Here is a 20,728-nt window from a genome sequence, read left to right as displayed (position 1 = left end):
TAGCAGTTAAAAGCATGAGTCAGGGGACTTCTCTGGTGGCCTAGTGGTTAAGAATCCACCTGCCAACGCAGGGGATACGGGTTCGAGCCCTGGTCTGGGAAGATCCCACATGCCGCAGAACAACTAAGCCCGTGTGCCACAACTACAGAGCCTGCGCTCTAGAGCCCATGAGCCGCAACTACTGAGCCCGCGTGCCACAACTACTGAAGCCTGCGTGCCTAGAGCCCGTGCTCCGCAGCAAGAGAAGCCACCGCAATGAGAAGCCTGCACACTGCAGCGAAGAGTAGCCCGTGCTCGCCGCAACTAGAGAAAGCCCACGCACAGCAACGAAGACCCAAGGCAGTGAAAAAAAAAAAATTAAAAAGCATGAGTCAGCCCTGTATATAAAAGATCTGGAAAGATCATCAAGCCACATAAGATGCAGAAAAGCAAGGTATAGAATAATACACATGCACAGAAAAATAAGATGTTTATGAAAATATACTAAATGAACCATATTTAATTTGTATATAAGCATGTACAGGCATAAAGAAAAGTTTTTTTAGTAAAACTGTTAATAATGACTGGAACTGGAGATAAGAAAAGGCTTACTTTGACTCCTACTTGACTTTTAACAATGAGAGTGTATCCATATATTAATTTGTAATTTAACGTAATAATAAAAAAACCCCTGCAACTTTTCTATTTTATAAAGAAAAAAATTCACTAAGATATAAGCAGTGGTTATCTCTGGATGGTAGGAGTTCAGATAGTTATTAATATTCTTTGTAATTTTTTGTACTTCCCAGAATTTTGGCAATGAATAGGTATTATTTTTGTAATCTGAAAAAGCAGTAAGATTTTTTAAAAAGCCGAAATCACAGGTAATAGCGTGGTCTGGAGTAAGGATTGCTGTTATTCAGATCCTGGCTGTAGCATTCTAGAGCCTTGTGACCTTGGGGCTGGGGCAGGGGGAGCTGTTTTACTTTTCTCACAGGATTTTTTGAAGATTAAATTAGGTATGACATATGTAGGTTAATTTTTATAGTGTCTGGCATGCATTTGGTGCTTAATGAACCTTAATTTCCGCCCTTCTTGTTTTTTCTCATTAATGACATAATAAACTCTTCAAAAGAGTGGAAAATACCATAAAGCTATTAACAAAAACACAAATGTATTCAATAATTAGACAGTTGAAGAGCTTACAGTGTGATAGTTGCAGAAATAATCCTGCTACAGTATACAAAGTGAGAATATTCCTTAGAGCAAAGCAAAGAACTATGGTATTTCGCTTCTGATGATAGGAAGAGGCGGGTATCAATCCTCACCATTCTGTGTGAACCAGTTGTTAGTCAGCAGTAACATTGTTGTCTAAGTATAGTTTAGAAAATTCTCCACAGGTTCAACCTGAATAGTTTTTTTAAAGCTTTGTTATAGATAAATTGCTGTTTTTTTTTTTTTTTTTGCGGTACGTGGGCCCCTCACTGTTGTGGCCTCTCCCGTTGCGGAGCACAGGCTCCGGACGCGCAGGCTCAGCGGCCATGGCTCACGGGCCCAGCCGCTCCGCGGCATGTGGGATCTTCCCAGACCGGGGCACAAACCCGTGTCCCGTGCATCGGCAGGTGGACTCTCAACCACTGCGCCACCAGGGAAGCCCAAATTGCTGTTTTTATTCATCATAGCTGTCAATATTAAGAAATAAAATTAGGATTTCAGGATAAGTCTTGTACTAGTAAATTAATATGTAAAATGAGATACCTTAATTTCAGAGGCTATATTTCAGTGACATAAGATAACTAGGGAAAATAGACATCAACATAAAATTCTCAAAGCAGTTAACGATTGTATTCTTCTTACACATTTGTTAGACATACAATAGAAACTACAGACATCTGCTTTTCCCTGTTGTGCAGAGGAGGTATCACAAGCTTAAAAAGGAAGATTGATTGATATCAGCTGGTGAGGTGGCAAAGTAGGGTCTCGTCCTAAATACATTGGACTTGAGAAGCACCAACATTGCTGTCTCTGGTATTGCTGCATCTGATGTTTTCATACAAGGAAGCAATTTTTAAAAACACTAATTCAAAAAGATACATGCACCCCAGTGTTCACAACAGCGTTATGTATAATAGTCAAGGTACGGAAGCAACCCAAGTGTCCATCAACAGATGATGAATGGATAAAGAAGCTGTGGTATGTATATACAATGGAATACTGCTCAGCCATAAAAAACAATAAAATTCTGCCATTTGCAGCAACCCAGATGGACCTAGAGAGTATTATGCTTAGTGAAATAAGTCAGACAGAGAAAGACAGATTCTATATGTTATCACTTATGTGTGGAATCTAAAAAATAAAACAAATGAATGTCTGTAACAAAACAAACACTCACAGGTATAGAAGACAAATCAGTGGTTACCGGTGGGGAGAAAGAAAAGGGGAGGGGCAAAATAGGGGTATGGGATTAAGAGGTACAAACTAATGTGCATAAAATAGATGAGCAACAAGGATAGATTGTACAGCACAGGGAAATATAGCCATTATTTTATAATAACTATGTGGAGTATAATCTATAAAAATACTGAACCATGATGCTGTACACCTGAAACTAATATAATACTATAAACCAATTATACTTAAATACAAAAAAGGGAACAATTTCTTTAAAGGGCTGAGAGGTTTGGGTAGGTATCAGGTGTTCCTGTTAGTTCATTTGTTTCCTTATTTAGTCATATTTCTCAAAGGAATACATTTGATATTATGTATAGCTGGCTATGTTTCTTCTTATAGTCTTGCTCTTAAATCGCAACCCTTCAAGAATGCCGCAGAGTGAAAAACAGTTTGGGATAGATTTTCGTGTGGTAGAAAATGAGTGTGCTTTGGGAAACCACTCTGCTCATGTGACTCTGAGTCAGCAGCAGGGTCTCAGCTGGGAGCCTGCACTTATGGTTTGGCATGAGCACCTCTTTTCTTGAGTATCTACTAGTAATAAAAATTTCAATATTAATGCCAATTCAGTGCTTTTTATAAATGTATGACATCCTTTAGAATTGAGCCCTCTGTGTTCATTTCCACTCTGATATACATATTTTCCATTATATGATCTTTTTTCTAAAAAGCTAAAAAAATATGTTGGAATATGTTGTTCTTTCATACCCGTATCTGATTTTTTACCTTGTAGATTGGTCAGTGGTCAGTGTTTTTTTTTGTCTCAGTAGTGTCTTTATATATATATATATATATATATATATTTTTTTTTTTTTCAGTACGCAGGCCTCTCACTGCTGTGGCCTCTCCCGTTGCGGAGCACAGGCTCCGGATGCGCAGGCTCAGCGGCCATGGCTCACGGGCCGAGCTGCTCCATGGCATGTGGGATCTTCCCGGACCGGGGCACAAACCTGCGTCCCCTGCATTGGCAGGCGGACTCTCAACCACTGCACCACCAGGGAAGCCCGTGTCTTTATATTTTTAACCTTGTAGTTGTTTGACTCATTATAGGTTTTCTAGGAAATTTTCTGTTGTTTTTAATGAATTTCAGAATGGTTCTCTTTTGAGCTTGTCCCTTATCTTAATGGCATCCTATTATTTTCCTTATATAATTTAGTGTATTCTTGTCATCCTTGCACCACAGCATTTGTTGTAAGAGGTAATCTGAGCGGCATTGTGTTTCCCTATTCTCTTGGTTGGCTAAACGACTGTGAGAGAGGCAGTGGACTCCAGGCTCCAGGAGGGCAGAGACCATGGCAGCTTTACTCACTGTACACTGTGTCTTGCACAGCAGGTGGTACATAGTAGGCACACAGTACAGAGGTACACGAGGGTGTGTCGAAGCACAGATAGAGCAGAAGGAACCTTGGGGTCATAGGTCACTACAGCCTGAGTCATCAGTGTATTGTTTGGGGTGTGGAGCACAAGAAAAGGAGGAGAGGGAAGATTCAGCCAGGATTTTAGAAGTATGTGGAGAAACGAGTAATAGTGATAACAGTGTTTTTTGTTTTTTCTTTTTTAGCATTTTAACCTTTTTTTTCTTAATTTTAAAATTTTATTTATTTTTTTATACAGCAGGTTCTTATTAGTCATTAGTTTTATACACATCTCTGTATACATGTCAATCCCAATCTCCCAGTTCATTCCACCCCCCACCCCCACTCCACGCCGCTTTCCCCCCTTGGTGTCCATACATTTGTTCTTTACATCTGTGTCTCTACTTCTGCCCTGCAAACTGGTTCATCTGCACCATTTTTCTAGGTTCCACATACATGCGTTAATATACGATATTTGTTTTTCTCTTTCTGACTTACTTCACTCTGTATGACAGTCTCTAGATCCATCCACGTCTCTACAAATGACCCAATTTCATTCTCTTTTCGGCTGAGTAATATTCCATTGTATATATGTACCACATCTTCTTTATCCATTTGTCTGTCGATGGGCATTTAGGTTGCTTCCATGACCTGACTATTGTAGATAGCACTGCAATGAACATTGGGGTGCATGTGTCTTTTTGAATTATGGTTTTCTCTGGGTATATGCCCAGTAGTGGGATTGCTGGGTCATATGGTAATTCTATTTTTAGTTTTTTAAGAAACCTCCATACTGTTCTCCATAGTGGCTGTATCAATTTACATTCCCACCAACAGTGCAAGAGGGTTCCCTTTTCTCCACACCCTCTCTAGTATTTGTTGTTTGTAGATTTTCTGTTGATACCCATTCTAACTGGTGTGAGGTGATACCTCATTGTAGTTTTGATTTGCATTTCTCTAATAGTGATGTTGAGCATCTTGTGCTTCTTGGCCATCTGTATGTCTTCTTTGGAGAAATGTCTCTTTAGGTCTTCTGCCCATTTTTGGATTGGGTTGTTTGTTTTTTTAATATTGAGCTGCATGAGCTGTTTATATACTTTGGAGATTAATCCTTTGTCCGTTGATTCGTTTGAAAATATTTTCTCCCATTCTGAGGGTTGTCTTTTCGTCTTGTTTATGGTTTCCTTTGTGGTGCAAAAGCTTTGAAGTTTCATTAGGTGCCATTTGTTTATTTTTGTTTTTATTTCTATTACTCTAGGAGGTGGATCAAAAAAGATCTTGCTGTGATTTATGTCAAAGAGTGTTCTTCCTCTGTTTTCCTGTAAGAATTTTACAGTGTCTGGTCTTACATTTAGGTCTTGAATCCATTTTGAGTTTATTTTTGTGTATGGTGTTAGGGAGGGTTCTAATTTCATTCTTTTACATGTAGCTGTCCAGTTTTCCCAGCACCACTTATTGAAGAGACTGTCTTTTCTCTATTGTATATCCTTTCCTCCTTTGTCATAGATTAGTTGACCATAGGTGTGTGGGTTTATCTCTGGGCTTTCTATCCTGTTCCATTGACCTATGTTTCTGTTTTTGTGCCAGTACCATATTGTCTTGATTACTGTAGCTTTGTAGTACAGTCTGAAGTCTGGGAGTCTGATTCCTCCTGCTCCATTTTTTTTCCCTCAAGACTGCTTTGGCTGTTCGGGGTCTTTTGTGTCTTCATACAAATTTTAAGATTTTTTGTTCTAGTTCTGTAAAAAATGCCATTGGTAATTTGACAGGGATTGCATTGAATCTGTAGATTGCTTTGGGTAGTATAGTCATTTTCACAATATTGATTCTTCCAATTCAGGAACATGGTATATCTCTCCATCTGTTGGTATCATCTTTAATTTCTTTCATCAGTGTCTTATAGTTTTCTGCATACAGGTCTTTTGTCTCCCTAGGTAGGTTTATTCCTAGGTATTTTATTCTTTTTGTTGCAGTGGTAAATGGGAGTGTTCCCTTAATTTCTCTTTCAGATTTTTCATTATTAGTGTATAGGAATGCACGAGATTTCTGTGCATTAATTTTGTATCCTGCAACTTTACCAAATTCATTGATTAGCTCTAGTAGTTTTCTGGTGGCATCTTTAGGATTCTTTATGTGTAGTATGTCATCAGCAAACAGTGACAGTTTAACTTCTTCTTTTCCAATTTGGATTCCTTTTATTTCTTTTTCTTCTCTGATTGCCATGGCTAGGACTTCCAAAACTTCGTTGAATAATAGTGGCAAGAGTGGACATCCTTGTCTAGTTCCTGATCTTAGAGGAAATGCTTTCAGTTTTTCACCATTGAGAATGATGTGTGCTGTGGGTTTGTCGTATATGGCCTTTATTATGTTGAGGTAGGTTCCCTGTATACCCACTTTCTGGAGAGTTTTTATCATAAATAGGTGTTGAATTTTGTCAAAAGCTTTTCCTGCATCTATTGGGATGATTATATGGTTTTTATTCTTCAGTTTGTTAATATGGTGTATCACATTGATTGATCTGCGTATATTGAAGAATCCTTGCATTCTTGGAATAAACCCCACTTGATCATGGTGTATGATCCTTTTAATGTGTTGTTGGATTCCGTTTACTAGTATTTTGTTGAGGATTTTTGCATCTATATTCATCAGTGATATTGGTCTGTAATTCTCTTTTTTTGTAGTATCTTTGGTTTTGGTATCAGGGTGATGGTGGCCTCATAGAATGAGTTTGGGAGTGTTCCTTCCTCTGCAATTTTTTGGAAGAGTTTTAGAAGGATGAGTGTTAGCTCTTCTGTAAATGTTTGATAGAATTCACCTGTGAAGCCATCTGGTCCGGGACTTTTGTTTGTTGGAAGATTTTTTTGTTTTTTTTTCGTACGCGAGCCTCTCACTGCTGTGGCCTCTCCCGTTGTGGAGCACAGGCTCCGGATGCGCAGGCTCAGCAGCCATGGCTCACGGGCCCAGCTGCTCCACGGCATGCGGGATCTTCCCGGACCGGGGCACTAACCTGCATCCCCTGCATCGGCAGGCGGACGGACTCTCAACCACTGCGCCACCAGGGAAGCCCTCTACGTATTTTTTGATTTCCTCTTTGATTTCTTCAGTGAACTCTTGGTTATTTAGTAACATATTGTTTAGCCTCCATGTGTTTGTGTTTTTTACGTTTTTTTCCCCTGTAATTCATTTCTAATCTCATAGCGTTGTGGTCAGAAGAGATGCTTGATACGATTTCACTTTTCTTAAATTTACTGAGGCTTGATTTGTGACCCAAGATGTGATCTATCCTGGAGAATGTTCCGTGAACACTTGAGAAGAAAGTGTAATCTGCTGCTTTTGGATGGAATGTCGTATAAATATCAATTAAATCTATCTGTTCTAGTGTGTCATTTAAAGCTTGTGTTTCCTTATTAATTTTATGTCTGGATGATCTGTCCATTGGTGTTAGTGAGGTGTTAAAGTCCCCCATTATTATTGTGTTACAGTAGATTTCGTCTTTTAGAGCTGTTAGCAGTTTCCTTATGTATTGAGGTGCTTCTATGTTGGGTGTATATATATTTATAATTGTTATATCTTCTTCTTGGATTGATCCCTTGATCATTATGTAGTGTCCTTCCTTGTGTCTTGTAACATTCTTTATTTTAAAGTTTATTTTATCTGATATGAGTATTGCTACTCCAGCTTTCTTTTGATTTCCATTTGCTGGAATATCTTTTTCTGTCCCCTCACTTTCAGTCTGTATGTGTCCCTAGGTCTGAAGTGGGTCTCTTGTAGACAGCATATATGTGGGTCTTTTTTTTGTATCCATTCAGCAATCCTGTCTTTTGGTTGGAGCATTTAATCCCGTTACGTTTAAGGTAATTATCCATATGTATGTTCCTATGACCATTTTCTTAATTGTTTTCAGTTTGTTTTTGTAGGTCCTTTTCTTCTGTTTTGTTTCCCACTTAGAGAAGTTCCTTTAGCATTTGTTGTAGAGCTGGTTTGGTGGTGCTGAATTCTCTTAGCTTTTGCTTGTGTGTAAAGCTTTTGATTTCTCCATCAAGTCTGAATGAGATCCTTGCAGGGTAGAGTAATCTTTGTTGTAGGTTCTTCCCTTTAATCACTTTAAGTGTATCATGCCACTCCCTTCTGGCTTGTAGAGTTTCTGCTGAGAAATCAGCTGTTAACCTTATGGGAGTTCCCTTGTATGTTATTTGTCATTTTTCCCTTGCTGCTTTCAATAATTTTTCTTTGTCTTTAATTTACTATTTTCATCAACATTTACTTATTATCAGCTATGTACTGGAGCAGGCAAAATGAAAATATGAAATATTTAAGAAAAGGAACAACTAGGGAACCATAGGATTATAATAGGATATCCAAGCAGCTTTTGCTTAAGATCGTACTTGGTGGTCTAGAGGATATAGTCTTTAGAAGTTTCTTTGCCTCCAGCTGTGAATTATCTTTCTTATGACATTGTCTATGCTAAACTTGAGGGCTGACAAAAATTGTTTGATTCTTACAAATTATTTAGTAGCTGACGGATTTTGTAACTCTCTGGTTAACTGTGGTCTTCATCTTGTGTGATTCTTTTCAGAAATACAATTTTTTAGGTCTTATAGTATCTAGAAGTTTTCAATCTTAAAGTGAATTTCAGCTCTGGATCTTTTTGACAAAGGTTCAAGCTCTCAGTTCTAAACATCAGAGAACTATGTTGAATTTAAATGGCTAAGTGAGTCTCCCATTCACCCAACATAATGCCTAGCATAATTACATAAAGGACTCCAAGAAACGAGAGAACTACTCATCAATAATAATAAAACACAACAGCAGTAGCAGCTAAATTTGCGTGCTTTATATATGCCACATACTACTTTAATATACATAAAATTTCATTTATTTCTCACAACAACTTGAGAAAGGTACTGTTATTATCTCCATTTTACAGAAAAGAGGGTGTGCTAGTGTATGTGGACAAGTGGGATTTTATATTTGATTTATTTTGTTTGCATTGCCAGTGGAAAATTCAGTTGATTCCTTTTAGGAAGCAGTTAGCAGTGGGGAACTGGGACTTGGGGAGTAGGGAATAGGGGTGGCCAGAGATGTTAAGAATATAGACTTATAATCATGTCTACAGAAATGGTAGATAAAGCCTGAAGTGAATGAAACTGTCATGGGAGAATGTAGGTTTGTGTGTGCTCTTAGTGGGGGTGGGTCTGGAGCTGAATACTCTTCATTTTAAGAGTCACTTTATTCCTTAAAAAAATTATATATGCCCATTGTAAAAAACCTGTTGGTATGGAGGGTATATCTAAAATCTTACTACTCAAAAGTAACTCATTAACATTCAGGAAGATCAATCTAGACTTCTTTTTATACATATTTGTAGGTAGTTAGAAATAATTTTGGAAATTACTATTTACTGAACAGTGTATTTTATTTCATACCATGACTGTCTTTAACAGTCCCAGTCCCTCAGTTGTTTGTTTGTGATATTGAGTTCCTACAACTGTAGCCCTGTATAGGGCTAGGAGGAGGTACACTCTCGGTATGTTGCAAGAGCTTGCCTGGAGGGGCAGTGATCAAGGGAGGTGACAGGAATGTGACACATGGTGGAACTAGTTGGCCTCAGGGTTCCAAGTAGAGCTGTGGTATGGTAGGTTAACGATGACTGCACATTCTTTGCTGCTCTTTAAAGGAGGCATTTAAATTATACTAAGAAAAACTTTTTTCTGTCACATCATTAAAAGCAGTTACTTCTGGTAGCACTTAGTGAATTTAAGTGGTATTTCAGGGTTAGTTCATATTGTTAATATTATAAAAGCTAGATTGCTACTATTGCAATTCCTGTATTTAAGGTATATTGCATAGATATATTTTCAAGATTATATTATTCATATACAGAAAATGTAAAATTAAAATCTGTAAAGAAATACTTTATGAACTTAATGGTGTCCAATTATTTCCACTTCTATCATGCTGTTATATGCTCCCTTCAGAGTAGGGAAGAGTTTGATCTTGTTGACTAGCTATAAATGGGGAGAATGTGCTTACAGCTTAAGAATTAAACAACTTGGTTTAGGTATTGATATTTGATGGGGTTGGTTATCTGAAAGTCAAATCTTAAGATAGTAATCTCAACTAGTATAACTGGCAAGTGGAACCTGCATCTTTAAAAACTTAAGTTTTACGCCCAGAATTAATTCTACAGACATTTTATGTGCAGGTGATATGTAGGAAATGAAGATTACAAAAAACAGTCCCTGCCCTGGAATTTATATAGTCTGAGAGGTGAGAGAAGAAATTTGTACGAACAAGGTTGAATGACAGTTGCCTGAAAAACTACAAAATGCTGTGGGGTCTCCAAGAGGGAAAAATCTATTTTAAAAAAAAATTGTGTGTGTATGTCTTATAAGTTTTTGGGAAAAAAATTTCAGGAAGTGTGGCATTTGAGTTGGATTTTAGAGAGGTGGCTTGGTGTCAACAGATTGAGGCTGGCTTGATGGATTAATGTGAGAACAACACAGGTGGAATAGTATGGAACATATTTGGAAAATGGCCAGTAGTGTGTGTTGGCAGTAACGTGGGGAATGAGGAGGATTAATTGGAGATGATGTTAGGGCTAATGTGCGAAGGAGTTTGTACTCTATTTTGTAGGCGTTTGAAAACACTTGGAGGTATTTTATTTGAGCAGGAACTGATACCATTCAATTTGTATTTTAGGAAGGTTCCCTAGATGGACTAAGAGATAGTTAATGGTAGGTAGGAGCATGAACTGTGGAGCCTTCAGTACGGGGACACCTCCTGGCTCTGTCACTCTTGGTAATCTGATCAAACACGGGTTTACTCATCTGCAAAGTGGTGGTAATGATAGTACTTAGAGAGCTGTTGTGATAAATAAATGACATTATGCAGTGGAGTGCTTACTACAGGTCTTAACACAGAGTAAATGCTCACAAAAAATATTTGCTACAGAAGAATATGATTTTGGAAAAGGGCAAAAGCTAGAGGTAGAAAGAACACACAGGAAAGAGGAAAGTCAGTGTGTACTAACCAACAAGGTATATAATATGCCGGGGCTTTTAAAAATTATGGAGATAACATTTTATTGCACTGTTGAAAAGTCTTAATTGTGTTTGTTAGATATATGTGTGCATGTGTTTAAGATAAGTTCTCTGAAAAGGCAGCTGGTTATATTAAATCTCGCCTGTCTTTGTATCAGGGTGACATTAAGCCTGCATGAACGCACGGGTTAGTAACTTTTGTAGATACGTGGTGTTGGCGGAACAGGAGATGATTAGTAAACCCAGCTGCCTGGGAAGTCATTGATTGAAGAAAGACCATCGCTGAAGTTTTCATTCAGTGCTTCCTCACTGTGCAGCTTTTTTTCTTACTGGGTCATGAGAAATGAGAAGAGGTGGAAAAGAAAGGACATGAAAGGGCAAAGGCTCCATTACTTGGCTTTGTTGTTAGGAGTTATTCCTGAGAGGGTATAAAAGTTAGAAGGAAGAATTCTTTAATATAAAGGTGCTCTGTGTCCTCAAAGGGACTGTGAATAAATTCCGTGATTGTTTGGCCTTAAGATGAGAGATTCAGGGTGAATTGATTTTACCTAAGCTTATGGGAAGAGTTAGGATTAGTCAGAACTGTGATTGAGACAATTGAAAATTACCTTGAAACATCAAAGTCTTTGGGGTCAAATGTGACTCTGCTTTTTCTCCAGCTCATACCCACTATATCAGCAAACTCTGTTGTCCCTACCCTCAAAATAGATCTTGGCTTGGGGCATTTCTCACTTCCTCCTTTGCTCCCACTCTAGCTCAGAATCACCATTACCTCCTTGACTAGACCAAGGCAACAGCCCTAAACTGGTCTCCTTGTTTGATTTGTGTCCAGCTCAGAACTAGTCTTTATATAGCAGCTGGGTTAAACCTCTTTAATATAAGCAAGGCCATATTCCTCTTTCACAGAAACCTTAGTAGATTCCTATTTCAGGTGTTCTTAGTACAACTTGGAAAGCCCTGCAAGGTCTGACCCTATTTCTGGAGCCTTTTCTCCTGTCATTCCACTGATACTCTATTGCACACCCTAGCCATCAAGCTGCTCTTGCCCCAGGGTCTTTGCACTTGTGGATCCCCCTGCCCAGATGGGCTTTCCACAGGTACCCACGTAATTCACTCCATTTATTCAGGTCTCTGTTCACAGGTCACCTCCTCACAGAGGCTTCTCTGGTTATCTAGTGTAAAGCAGGCATTCTCCGTTCCCTTTAACAGGCTTTATGCACTTATCGCTATCCAACAAATACATCTTTTAAGAACATTTGTCTTCCCCATTAGGATGTAAACTCCAAGAGAGCAGGGATTTTGTTTTTTGGAGTATTCCTACCAGCTAGGACTTAGTAAATGGCCAGTAAATATTAGTTTAATGGATGAGAATGATTTATAAGCAAAAGGGGATTTATATTTCTTTAAATCTTAAATTTACTATTTTCATCAACATTTACTTATTATCAGCTATGTACTGGAGCAGGCAAAATGAAAATATGAAATATTTAAGAAAAGGAACAACTAGGGAACCATAGGATTATAATGGGATATCCAAGCAGCTTTTGCTTAAGATCGTACTTGGTGGTCTAGAGGATATAGTCTTTAGAAGTTTCTTTGCCTCTAGCTGTGAATTATCTTTCTTATGACATTGTCTATGCTAAACTTGAGGGCTGACAAAAATTGTTTGATCCTTACAAATTATTTAGTAGCTGACGGATTTTGTAACTCTCTGGTTAACAGTGTGGTCTTCATCTTGTGTGATTCTTTTCAGAAATACAATTTTTTAGGTCTTAAAGTATCTAGAAGTTTTCAATCTTAAAGTGAATTTCAGCTCTAGATCTTTTTGACAAAGGTTCAAGCTCTCAGTTCTAAACATCAGAGAACTATGTTGAATTTAAATGGCTAAGTGAGGGACTTCCCTGGTGGGGCAGTGGTTAAGAATCCGCCTGCCAGTGCAGGGGACACGGGTTCGAGCCCTGGTCCGGGAAGATCCCACATGCCACGGAGCAACTAAGCCTGTGCGCCACAACTACTGAGCCTGTGCTCTAGAGCCCGCGAGCCACAACTACTGAGCCCATGTGCCTAGAGCTCATGCTCTGCGACAAGAGAAGCCCCTGCAATGAGAACTCTGCACACCACAACGAAGAGTAGTAGCCCCTGCTCAGCGCAACTAGAGAAAGGCTGTGTGCAGTAACGAAGACCCAGCGCAGCCGAAAATAATAAAATGCATAAACTTATAAAAATAAATAAATGAATGAATGAATGGCTAAGTGAAATACCAACGTTGCAAACACCAGAATGCTCTTTGGGATCATTAGGAAACCCAGCATGCCTTAGTGTATAAAACTAATGTAAGTCATACTTAAATTTGAATTCTTTCTTACTAGTATTATAATTTTGCACAAGTTTTTTAACCTTTCTTGAGCCTGTTTACCTAATGAGTAAAATGGGTATAAAATTATCTAGCTACCGTACGGGGTAGATGTATGAATTAAGAAGATATTTGTATCATATAGTTTGTACATAATAAATGGTAGATAATATTATATAATAGTATATGCATGGGTTGCTGTGAGTGCATAAGTTTTTGTATTTTGATAGTTGTGATGTTTCTGATTTTCCAAAGGTATTCGACAGTATTAACTAACATATTTTAAATCTATCCAGTTGTCATGAAATCCAGTCAATTTGTTTTACGCTTTTTATTTTAAAAAGCAGGTGTATTTTGAATTAATGTGTTATTTAAAATAGTATTAGATAGGGAGGGTGGGAGAGAGATGCAAGCGGGAGTAGATATGGGGATATATGTATATGTATAGCTGATTCACTTTGTCATACAACAGAAACTAACACACCATTGTAAAGCAATTGTACTCCAATAAAGATGTTAAAGAAAAATAAAAAATAATATAGTATTAGAAGTTATGAACATGAGAAAGTGACATAATTTCTGCTTTTAGAGATTAAAACATTTTTAGGATCAATATTTTTGAAGCTCTGGTTTTTTTTTTGTTTTTGTTTTTTAGTATATTTATTTATTTATTTACTTGGCACAACCAATTCCGGTTCCAGGTCAGAAGAATATTGATCAATAGATTAAAATGTGGCCAAGAAAAATCAAGAAAGATGGAAAGGAAAGCGCTGAGGAAATGGACAGACATGTTGAACGCAGGCGTTCAGGGTCTCCAAGGAGATCACTGAGTCCACGGAGGTCCCCAAGAAGATCCAGAAGTAGAAACCATCGTCGGGAGGGCCATGGGTCTTCTAGTTTTGACTGAGAATTAGAAAGAGAGAAAGAACGCCGGCGACCAGTGCGTGAAGCCAAAGAAAGGGAAAAAGAAAGGCGAAGATCCTGAAATATTGATCGGGGGCTGGAAGGCAGGCATAGCAAGAGTAGGGAAAGACATAGAAGCCGTAGTCGAAGTCGTGATAGGAAAGGGGATAGAAGGGACAGGGATCGGGAAAGAGAGAAAGAAAATGAGAGAGGTAGAAGATGAGATTGTGACTATGATAAGGAAAGAGGTAATGACTGAGAAAAGGAGAGGTCAAGAGAACGGTCCAGGGAACGGAGACGTAGGGGTGAGGTAGAAGAAAAGGAATATAAAGAAGACAAAGATGGTAGGCGGCACAGAGATGACAAAAAAGATTCCAAGAAAGGAAGCGTAGAAGTAGGAGTAGAAATATGGGGAAGCGAAGTGGAAGCAGTAGCAAAGAGAAATCAAGTAAACATAAAAATGAAAGTAAAGAAAAATCAAACAGAGTAGAAGTGGCAGTCAAGGAAGAACTGACAGTGTTGAAAAATCAAGAAAACGGGAACATAGCCCCAGCAAAGAAAAATCTAGGAAGCGTAGCAGAAGCAAAGAACGTTCCCACAAACGAGATCACTGAGATCAATGATAGTAGGGACCAGTCTGACAAACACGATCGCTGAAGGAACCAAAGTATAGAAGCAGAGAGCCCAGAAAGACAACATAAAAGCAAAGAGGAGAGTGTGTGAAAATTTTTTGTAAAAGTGGATCACATTGAATCCTATAAATGTTGGATTAAATCTGCTTTTTTTTTCCCTCCCAAGTTGAGATGGTGCAGTAGTTACACACTCTTCAAGCTCCCTGTAGGCTGCATTTTCATTTCCTCTTTTGTGTAGGGAAGTGCCTTTGTAATCCCATTTATTGCATTGATGTTTTCACCCAACTGTTGAGTTTGATACATGATGCACAGATTATTCTTGCATTTTATTGTTTAATTGTTTTTGAGATGTACAGTCTGTACATATGTCCTGAAAATGTTTTAATTCCTTTGGCATGGTTGCCATGTTGGTCAAATTTGTATAAGGCAATAAACTGCCACTAATTCTATTTTTGTTTTGTAGGTGTGGGATTATGGTTTATGTACTGAAGTTAGCATGGCTGTGCTTTTCATAATAGAATGCTAAAAACTTTGAAAACGGATCTTGGATGTCTATTATAGGAGAATTACATGCTTTCAGTGTACATGAAGGCAGCAGTTGTAGGATTCACATTCTTGTTCACTGTATATTATCTTGGAAGGCTCTTGTTAATATGTCAAACCTAATATTCTCCACAGTTAACTTTAGAGAGAATTTAGGAGAAGTCAGTTTCTGATGCAAAGGTTTCAGTTAGGCTGTGATTTGATCAAAAGTCCTTTTAGCATTCTACCTCAAAGGGACACTGTTAGTATGACTAAAATTTATTCACTAAGTTTTCCTTTTTTATTTGAAAAAATACATGACATGTAATCCTTTTCTTGAATTTTTCAGATTTCAAAGTACTATATAAAAGGAGAAATTAATGTCTAAAGCCTAGCATTCTTGCAGCAACCCTATACTAACGTGAAATTGGGAGAGGGTGGGGCAGATGAGTAGAGGAATAGATGTAAGCCTCAAGCTTCCAAAGCATTTTTATAAATGGAAAATACTTAAATTATGAAACAGCTTGACATAGTGTCCTTTTTTTAAATTGAAAACTTTTTTTATTGATAATGAAGATTGCTGTTTGAGGTTTTAAACTTAATCTAGAACAGAGAAGTATTTAAAGTAATGCTATGCTGCATTATTTAAGATTATCAGCAAATTATTTGATAGATTATTCTTATGACTTGTATTCTGATTACAGAGAAGGATCATGAGTGTGGAATAAATACTGGATTAAATCCTTTAAAAAAAATAAAATTACACTGTGGATGTACCTGGTCATCTCATTGATGTTAGTGTAGGACCAGTGCACAGTATGGCTCAGTAAAATAAAATGACATATTGAAGTTTTCACGTAGCAGATTCCAGCTTTATTAGATAATCTTTTGATGCTTCTACAAGCTTTTTATGGTTAACATTTTGTGGTGTAGTTCTATTCCTTAGATGCTTTTTTAGTCTTCCATCTCTCAGGTGAGATAATTAGCTTCATTCCATGAAATACGGATTTTAATGAACCTATAGGCAACAATAAGAAAAACATTATTTCTCCTGAGTCCTCTGAATATGAACTAAGAAGGCAATAATATGTACCTAATAGACTTATAAAAACAGTGCTGCCGTAATGACTGATTTTAAAAAATCCAGTTATATACAGTTCATTTGTTATAACAGTTCTGGCAATATTCTGGTCATTACCTATAGAATATATTTGACTTAGAAACTCCTTCTGAGTCTTCATACGCTACCCCCCTCTCCTCTCCAGCTGTGTAGAGAAATATAAAAATATATGGTTAAGCAGTCAGTGGGTGAGAAAATGGAATAGACACTCAGGAATTAGGCAGTTAACTTGAAAGTTGCCTTAGAATAAGCTGAATGTGCTGTGTAGGAATTTTGCAAATTGTCATTAAGATTTGTGCAAATGTACATGCAAATACTGGGTTCTTCTGATAGTTTGCTCTTTCAGGTACTGTACACGGGGGTATACTGCTGGAGGCTACTGCAACAGAAGTACCGTTTGAGCTATAGTCTTGTACAAAAATAGAGAACTGGAGAGTAGTAGCAGGGAAAGCAGTCCAGCAGGGAGCAACCAGTGTTTGCTTATAGGAAGTCATTCGACAAAACTTGGCTAAAAAACAGGTTGCAAGTGCAACCTGCCTGCTTTATCTGTGTGAAATGATTTATCATTCTTTTATTTGATGTCTGCATATACAAATATAAAGATGGTCGGTCACCAGTGGTCACCTGTTCTCCATAGCAACTTACAGATTGTGTGTGAATGTCAGCAGTTATTCACCAGGCAGCGGCATGAAAAGGCTGGACTCAAAGGTGTCATCTTTAAAGGAACCTCAGGTAGTAAGCATGGAAACTTTGTCCATTATAGCAAATCAGCAAAAGGTTATATTATTTTTTCAATTTGTGCATTAATACCTGCTGAATATTACATACACTGTATTGTCAAGTACAATAAATAAATGTCATCACCATTTAGTGGTAATTCAAACCTAACAAGAACTGATAACCAAAATCAGGAATATTTTGAAATACACTAGCCATTTTAGTTGATCTGTTATCTTAACTGCTTTCAAATTAAATGCATATTTCTGGGAGAAAAAAAGAATAAGGATCTGTAAGTAGAACCCTATTTTATTATTTGTATACATTTTTACTGAACTGGAATAAAACCAGCGATGGTAGGTTAGTAAGTCACAAACACTCTGTCGAGGTACAGCTGATGTCAGATGTGAGTTAAGTAGCTCTAAATGTCTTTGAAATTTCATATCTGTCTTAAGAATTCACATGACTTTTACAATGCCCACACCGTAATATATTTATGTTTATATACATATAACAATGTTTAAAATTACCCCTCCCCCGAAGATGTGCCGTTTTAACTTTTTGTATTCCTTGGCACTTGTTATAGTATTTCCATTTTGAAAAGTAATGTGAAGATGGTGGGTTTTTGACTTAATTATCTGTTTTAAAATTTATTAGTTTGAAATGTCCCACACGAGGAAGTACAATCACCATTTCACTTTTGAAGTCTGTGGTTGGGTGTACAGGCAGATACAGGTCATTTTAGATAAAAATACTCTTATCTAACACTAAAGAAAAACCCCACAATTATTATCAAAAAAGAAAATAAGGCCAGTTTTTAATATCCAGTTAGAAAGGTGAACTATCTTACTAGTGATTCAAAAGATGGACATGAATTGATACTGGTTGTTGCTACACTTTTGGTAATAATGGATATAAATCTTTTTCAAGCAGAAGAAAATGTAAATAAAAGGAGAAATAAGCCAATCTTATTTATATGTAGCTAAGATATATAGCATTCAGGGAACTTCCCTGGTGGCCCAGTGGCTAAGACCCTGCATTCCCAGTGCAGGGGGCCTGGGTTTGATCCCTGGTCAGGGAGCTAGATCCCACATGCTGCAACTAAAGATCCCGCGTGCCGCAACTGAGACCCGGTGCAGCCAAATAAATAAATTAATAAGTATTAAAAAAAAAAGTTATATAGCATTCAGAACATGAAAAGAGTTGTTAAAAAGAGCTTCAAATAAGATCTGTCAGAACCACTGAACAGTGCACTCTTTGTGAACGATATTTTCATCATCCGGATTGCGAGTGTACACAGTTAAGATAAGAATAGCTACCTTGGAGTAGTTTCTCTTTGAAAAATGCCAGTGCTCTTCAGAATGTATTTGTTTTCCATTATAGTCTTCTTCTATGATTTTAAAATTTTAGAATTTATTTTTTGAATAACACATTCAGATGTTCAAAATTGAAAGGAAATAGCAGAGTTTATAATAATATTCACTCCTTGTGTCTCCATCTAGAGATATTTTAAGCATCTGCAAGTATGAGTATAGTTATTTTACATGTATGTGTTTTTCTTCTCCCTCCTTTAAGCAGAAATTCTAACCTACTGTATGTATTGTTCTGTACCTTGAAAACTGTTTTTTTTTTCTTTTTACATAATTCTGTATCATTATGTAAAGTGTCTCCCTCATGGTTCTTTTCTTAGGACTGCCTGGTATTTTCTTGAATGGCTGTATCCCATTTTTTTTAACCAGCGCCTGTTGTTATACTTTCAGATTGTTGCCTTATTGTCTTGACTCCATAAATATTTTAGTGTTGAAAATCATTTGTTTTGTACTTACAGGCAGAACTGTTTCGGAGTTATGAAAAGAATAAAGACTACTGGGAGCTGAGTGAGGAAGGGTGGTCCTCAGCTAGTATTTGATTGTTAAAGAGTTCACTTAAGGACTTTTAAAATCTGCTTTCATTCATGTCTGTACATAAATGATAGCATTCTACAGAAAGGGCTTAAAAAAAACTTGAACAGCCCCAGGCAACATTCAGGCATCCACTGGGAGAACCTTGTGTCATATAGAGCTAGAGATCTGGGTTTTTATTTCCATTAAATTGGGACTGTGGGCAAGCCCGAAATTCTGAACTGACTCTATCTTTTTTACTTTACTTTCTTTATATTGTTTTGTAATAATAATAATAATAAACCCCTAGTTGTAAACAGTTTAGGCAGTGGTTCCTATATTCATTCTCTTGCTTTCCTTTTAATATAGTTTTATTGCATCTATATATTCCTAAGAATATTTTATTTTTAAAAACCTAGCTTTAAATTTTATAAAACGATTATGATGCTCTGTCTAATCTCTAGAATTTCTTCCATTTAATATTACATTGCTAAAATTCATCTATATTATTGTCACTAAAATGTATCCATCTTATAATGTATGTATGTCTCATTCTATGATTATGACTACAATTTATTTATCCAGTTTTCTGTTTGTGGACATTTGAGTTGTTTCCCAGACTTTGTTATTGTGAACCGTGCTTCTAAGAATATTTTTGTACTTGTTTTCTGTTGTGCTTGTGCAAGAGTTTCTCTCAGGTACAGAAACTAGGTATGTGTATAGCTAGGAAATTAGGAAATCCTCAGGTATGTACCTAGGACATCAGTTGCTAGGCATATGTGAATGTTCCACTTCAGGAAGTAATGCCAGACTGTTTACCAAAGTGCTTGTGCTGCATGCAACAATTAAGTTCCTATTTCTGAGCTGTGCGTACAAATTGGGTTCCTGCTCTCACGGGAATTATGTTCTAGTTAAATAAGTACAAGAAGATAATTTCAGAATTGGTTCAGTCTCATGCAAAGGATAGATGGTGTTGGGAGCTGGGCGATGGATGGCCTTGAGCCAGTTTCTAATCATTAGGAGCAGAGTGATGGCAAGTGATTAGGAGGGTTTGTTTTAGCCGCGGAAGGCCTGGGGTGGGGTGGTCATTTGAGGTGAGACCTGGCTGAGGCGGCAGCTGGGTCCAAATCAGGGACCCCACGAGCAGAGAGTGCAGAGGCACTGGGGAAGGGACGAACAGGGTATGCAGCAGGTGCAAAAAAGCTACTCTGGTTGGAAAGCAGTGGACCAGGAGGGAAGTGAGAGGTCAGCAGGGCCGGAGCATGAGAGGGCAGTGAAGAGCCAGTAGAAATTTAAATAGATGAGTGATGTGAGCTTATTTAGATTAAAAAATATATATATATTTATTTATATTTATTTTGGCTGCTCCGGGTCTTAGTTGTGGCACGCTGGATCTTTTAGTTGCGGCATGCAGACTTCTTGGTTGCAGCATGCGAACTCTTAGTTGTGGCATGCATGCGGGATCTAGTTCCCCGACCAGGGATCGAACCTGGACCCCCTGCATTGGGAGTGTGGAGTCTTACCCACTGGACCGCCAGGGAAGTCCCGCTTATTTATATTTTGAAAATATTACTCTCACTACCATTTTGGTAATGAATACCAGATCATGATGTGCAGGAATGGAAAAAGAGAGATGGATTAGAAGCAACTGCTCGTCCAGTTGAAAGATGATGATGGCTTAGACTAAGGTAGCAGTGTAGAGGAGAGAAATAGATTCAGGATATGTCTTACAGATAAAGTGACAGAGTATTTGCTGATAAATTAGTTTTGGATTTT

The 20,728-nt window shown here is 37.6% G+C and overlaps 1 protein-coding gene and 1 pseudogene across 4 annotated transcripts in view; both read left to right on the top strand.

The window, feature by feature from the left end:
• The window catches only part of ARHGAP32 (Rho GTPase activating protein 32), a 255,708-nt gene that overhangs the window by 30,943 nt on the left and 204,037 nt on the right, over nucleotides 1-20,728 (top strand). The window lies entirely within an intron of this gene.
• On the top strand, nucleotides 2,799-15,699 carry LOC309808971 (annotated as a pseudogene). The gene is made up of 2 exons: nucleotides 2,799-2,927; nucleotides 13,834-15,699. The product of its transcript is annotated as an uncharacterized misc_RNA (transcript).

The sequence above is a fragment of the Mesoplodon mirus genome (assembly GCF_964341445.2).
Source record: "Mesoplodon mirus genome assembly, chromosome: 7".
In the NCBI taxonomy this organism is placed as follows: domain Eukaryota; kingdom Metazoa; phylum Chordata; class Mammalia; order Artiodactyla; family Ziphiidae; genus Mesoplodon; species Mesoplodon mirus.
The sequence above is the reverse complement of the archived record's forward strand: the minus strand, read 5'-3'. Positions and strand labels throughout refer to the sequence as shown.